The sequence below is a fragment of the Hirundo rustica genome, chromosome 4 (genome assembly GCF_015227805.2).
Source record: "Hirundo rustica isolate bHirRus1 chromosome 4, bHirRus1.pri.v3, whole genome shotgun sequence".
Lineage (NCBI taxonomy): Eukaryota > Metazoa > Chordata > Aves > Passeriformes > Hirundinidae > Hirundo > Hirundo rustica.
In genome coordinates, this window is record NC_053453.1 from 48,039,320 (window position 1) to 48,045,319 (window position 6,000).

Consider the following 6,000-nt stretch of genomic DNA (forward strand, 5'->3'; position numbering starts at 1 on the left):
AGCACAGCTAGGATCCACTTAAGGCGAAATTAATGCTAATTAACCAAAATCGATAGTTCGAGGAACAGCTTTTACTCGGCAAGCTGCAGATACTGCAGTCGCAGTTCGCCCGTCAGACAGGAGCAGCAGAAGATGGGGTGTGGAAAAGGAAAACGAACCTGTCTGCTGCGGGCGTAACCCATCCCCGCCGTGTCCTGCCCTCGTCGCCCCTCTTTGCGCCACAGGTCACTGTCACCGCAGTAGGCCAGCCCAGTCATCCCCCACATGCCTCTTGCTCCCCCGGCGGACGCTCCCCTCGCAGCCCTCTCTGGCAGCGGCAGCCGAGTCACTCTGCGGAGCCCTTTTGGGGAGCGCCAGCCCCCAGGCAGGGGCAAAGCACAGGGAGCTGCCGGCAGCATTGCCTCCAGCCCTGCCACCATCTCCACACTCACAAGCCATCCCTTCTATGTCAAGGGTGCTCTGGAAACTCCTGCCAGTGCTAGTGGGGAGCACAGTTTTATTATGAATGACAGTTCTCAGCTTGCTGAGGCCTCTTGGCACCACACATGGGTGCTTCCCAGCGCAAGCAAAGCCCAAGTACCTATTTCATGCCACTGACCGGGGATGCTGCACTAGTCAAGGTGCTGCTAATGGTGTTCGGCTTGCTGTGGTTGCCTCAGCAGGGGCAAGCTCAAAGGAGTGTCCCCACAAACAGCCATAGACTCGCACACCTCGACTGTCCCCATGGGAGCATGAGTACAAGAGTCACAGGCACACAGGCCCTCCCACGGTCACAGCCCCTCAATGCCATGACCAGGCCAGCCCAGACGTTCTCACATTAGCAATTTCTCGTATTCCTCACAATGCTGGGGGTGGGATGCTGGGCAGGAGCAGGGCATGCTGCCAGCTCTCCTAACACAGGAGCTCCTGAGTCCCTGCTTGCCAGCTGCATGCCTTGAGGCATGCACATCATGCTCTGAAACTGTCCTGAGTGAAGGGCTGGGCATCCTCCCTGCTGGGGGTGAAGGGGGTTAGGCAGGCAAGTTTTGCAGGTGCTGGGTCCTGTGCAGGGCACACACATGGAGGATCACGTTGGACAAGATGGCAGCAGTTGCAAGGGAGCCACAGGACTGGTTCCTGATAGCAGTGGCCTTGCTAGATGGCCCTTTCTGGTCTTGTCTGTCCAGGAAAACTGCTCGGGCCTCAGCCCTGCTTAGGACTAGCCAGATGTGCCAACCCCAGCTCCCTGCAGCCTAATAAGTTTCTGACTGTCCCCAGGTACCCAAGCCTGCCCCACAGCTGACTGAATCTAAGCTCCTTCCCCCTAAGCTTGTTCAAGAAGTCCCTCCACTCCCTTTCACCTAAACCACCTCATTCCCTTGCCTGCTCTTTCTCTCCCTTTTTTCTGGGTTTTGTTTTCTATTTATTTTTCCTTTTAATGTTTTCCCCTTTTTTGGGGGGGAGGGGACCCTTTCTTCAGCCTGCAGGAGCTTTTCAGCTCAGGACCTTGGGAAGTAGAACAGGAGCAGAGCTGCAGTGACCCTGGGAATCAGCATGAACCCCCTGCAGTGGACACTTGAGTGCAGTCACACCCCGCTTTAGATTGGTACAGCTTTCCTCATGCACTCCAGGCTTCTGCCAGCTCCCAGGAGGAAAGCTGAGAAAGGATTAAGTAGCTAAGTATCTCATTGGCAAGTTAATATATTGTTTTTTTTCTTTCTATTAATTCCTCAACTTTGTTTTGATTGTGGACTGTGGAGAATATGCAGGCTGATACAGCTGTAATAGCACACCCTCCTAGTGTGGAAAAACATAATTTTGCCATCAGGCCCTATTCTGGCTATAAAAACTAAATAAAGGATCCTGGCAAAAATATGTGCTGAAAGAACCACATCTCTGCTAGGATTTTTGCCAATACAGAAATGTGTTTCATACTGTTTTCCTTCCTACCCCTGAATTTCCCACCTGCTGTCTACATTCTTGGCTGACAGACTACAGGACAATGATCTGTAGTTTTGACCTAATGCAAGAGAAACATCATTGGGTTTTGTTTTTCAAACCCTTACAGACCACTGCTGAGTGCACTGGGAACATCCAAGGCTGCCGTAGGCCATGGGGAGACCTCAGAGGGGTTTTGTGAACCTCCCTGTGGGCCTAGAGGTTAGGCACTGAGCCTAAACCCACTCCCACCCCTCCAATGGAAAGAGGTCTCCTCTCCCTGGAGAACTGCATGATGAGAGATATGGGTCCCACAGGGATGAGAAATGCAAAAACTCTGGAGTATAAGAGGAAGCATATCCTGTCTGCATGGAGACACAAACCTCAGCAGGAGCAAGTGCATGAAACTAAATAGATATGATAGCAGGGTTCAGATACCTTCTTCTGTGACTAGAAGTATCTCCATTTAATAGAAATTGCTCTTTATATATATATATATAGGCATGTATATACATGTACCCACATTTTATACCTAGCTACTAAGGTTTCCCTAAGGCAGCCCCTCTGTGTTCCCCTACAGCCCAAGTAGCCATGCTGAGACCCTCTACCACAGCTGTGCCCATGGTTTCTCCTGCAGACCATTCTCTTCTCACTTTGTACACTCTGGGGCGATCCTTCCCCTCCCCAGTACTGTTTCCTTTATTATCTCTGCCCAGCTGTGGTTTATAAGTAGTTTAAATCTCTTCTAGGAACAGATAAAGATCACAGTTACCCAGAATCCAAAAACATAGACAGCTTGAAATGTGGTTAGACTCTGCCCTACTTTCATTGAGTTGAGAGCAAGGCTCTGCCGAGGTGCTCAGGGGAGACAAGAAGAGAAAGACCCATTTCAGCACACCACCCCTTCCCCCAGCCCAAGAAACAAACCTAACATGTCCCTTCCAAACCTGCTGAATCTCTTCAAACCACATTGCCTCTCCTCCTGGTTTGCCTGGGACTTGCAGATGAGCAGGGCATGGAGACATGGAACCTGGGAGATGCTGTTCTGCACTGCAACACGTGACTCATGTACAGGCACAGGCATGTCCCCAAGCTGAGGGAGTTACAAGAGGTTCACTAAATCAGGGCCATGAGGATGAGCAGGGTATGCTGCAGATTAAGAACAAGATGTGTTGGTAGAGTTTATACCATACACATGCTTACCGATAGCTTTTCCCCATAGCAAGTTGCTCCCTAAGCTCGGGGAGCTGCCGAAGTGGAAGTGCTACCTGGGACTTCCCTCCTGTGAAAATTCCCCACCTGGGAAATCCTCACTGGGTTTCAGAGCTGCTGTGTGGCTGTGCCTCCAAGGAGGGCTGGCTGCCTTGCACTGTCAGGCTCCTCTTATGGCAATATTTCCAGGGATCTGCAATGGTCTGGGAAGGGATACTGCTGAATAAATTCCAGGGTTTTTTTTTCTTCTCTTGAATGGTGCCAGCCCACAGGACCAACCTGGAGACAAGGATGTGTGTTTCCTCCACCCATTTTGCCTGTGGTCTGATTCTGATAACTCTGGGCTTTTCTCACAAGCACTGATGGTGTTCAGAAGAGACAGGACTTGGGTAGTGGAGAGCACCTTGCAGATATGTACCTCCAGCTCTATGACTTTCTCCAAAGTAGAGAATCTTAGCTGAGTGATTCCACTTACATTCCAGGTTGAATATATGGAGCAGTACACAGACAAGCCACTTGCAGACACTAATATTTCAATTTCAGGGGTATTACCTAACCCTGCTTGGAAGGGCTTGTTTCAAGGCAAGGATCAGAGCAGCATGTGTATTTTTGCTGATGCACTCATTAGAGGTAGCAACAGTGAGATGTTTCAAGAGAAGGGATTGCTGCAGTCAAGGCCATAAAGAGATGCTGAAGAAAGTTTAATCTGAAAGATAGTATAGTCCAAGATCATTATGATATTTAGTAACTCCATTTACAGGGGCTGACTTGAACAGCCTTGGAAGGAAGAATGAAAAAATGCCAGCAAACACATTAGGATCTCCTGCAAGAAGATTTCCGTCCTACTGAAAAGCTTTGTTAGAAAGAATGATGAGAATGGTAGTAATAAGGCACTATAATTATACCTGATTCTTCTATAATCGCTCTCTCTGCAGAGTTTGGGAGCACTTTACTGCTATTATTGGGTTTGAACAGTCCCATCTGGATAACATACGACTGATTTGTTTGCATGGCTTATTTCAGGTATCTCAGCATGTACATTAGAGTTGCCTTCATATCTGTTTGATTCCTTGCACAGTCTGGAAGAGCAGGAAAAGATCTGCAGTTCACGTTCTCCACCGCCCCATTCTCCCATCCCAATGCCTTGGAGAGCTCTTTACAGAAGACCAAGGATAAAAGGAACCATCAGTCCTTCCTGACTCAGTACTGCAGAATGTACAACTGTAGTACTGAAACACTTAGAACACAGAGGCTGGATACTACCAAGAATGCCTGGATTTGCACCTGTATTATTGTAGGCTTGAGATTCCATAGATTCCAAAACAACTCAAGATGAACTGCAAATCTAGCAGCAAAGACCTGGCAAATACCTTGTGCTCTGTGATCAGAACAGCTGCCACCTGAGCCTTTTAAACAAATGGATGAACTGCGTGTTTCCAGCAGACACAGAACCAGGGAAAGCATGAAGGGTGCTCATGTCCTTCTGGATTTAGCATTCCTTGCTGTAGCAATGTACAGCTAGTCTACAACTGGACATAATGAGTGTGATCATAACAGATCCAATTCAGCTGATCTGGCTTGTTCTAGAAGTCCCTAGGGGAACAAAGACCACGGCCGTCATGCTACATCTTGCAACACCATCTCAGTTAGACGCTGGTGAGCTCTGGCTGCAACATCCATTCACCATGTCATTAAAATGAGAGACTATCAGTATCATGAACCTTGCAGTCCCCTTGCACAAGCTCTTCAGTATGAAGCAGGGCACTTGCTACTTCACTCTGCCAGGGCCAGGAGAAATGAGACAATTGAAAATAATTCAGCCCATACTTTAAAAACCATATATAAAAATGAGATTTAAAAAAAAAATTAGACGTACAATACAAAAACTGGTTTACATGTCTTTGACAGTTTTCAAGCTGAAATTCACAGTAATTTGTCACTAGTTTGCAGGTCAAGAAGGGAATGTCCCTTTCAGACTGAATGACAATAAAACAAGCACAAGTTGCCCAATCCTTTTGTTCCTCTCACCACTTTTTAGGGATTTTTTTCTCCTGTGAACTGAAGAAGGGTTTCCTCCTGCATCTCTTATGCATCCCACCTGGTTTCATTCACAAGGACAGATGAGGTTTCCAATGTCTGCCCATCCCCAAGGCTGTGGGACATCTTGTGGAGGAGTTTAAGAGGACCCATTAGCCCTGTCCAGTTTCCCCCTACTTAATATTTGGAGTATTATATCTAGTATCCTCACTTTCATTCTCTTACATTCTTCAGAGCTGTCTCAGTCAATTTGTTTACTTCTAATTTATTTTTAAAAGACAAACCCCCAATGGACATAAGCTCTCAAGTCCCTTGTGAAAATGCTGTCTTCTCTGTAAGTGCTTTGTTTGTGATCCTCTCCAGTCCTTTAGGCTATTGTTTACAAGCTGGAAGGCTTCTGCTCTTGGGCTAATCATGCCTAATGCCAGCAATTCCCCCAGCATGATTTGCTGCACAAGCCAGTGGGAGCATGGTTTGTTTTGATTACGTTTAGTGTGGAAAACCCACATTTTGTTCCTATCAGCCTGACAAAACAGGATAGTCTAATCCAAAATCTTCAGAGAGGAACAATAATCTGGTCATTGATTTCAGTGGCATCTGGGACCAGCTCAAAGACTGAGAGCTCTGATGGCAAGGATTGTGTCTTGGGAAAGCAGGTAGCCCAGGAGGAAAAAATATTTAAAAGTGTATGCATGTCATTTGCTCTGGGATGGATGAACCTAGGAGCCTGCCTTTGCTCTTCAAAGCTTGGCAGCTCCTTTCTGACATGCTAGTTAGGCTGGGGGCCCCCAGCTCTGCCCTAACCAGCTCTTACCTCAGGCTGATGCTGGCCTC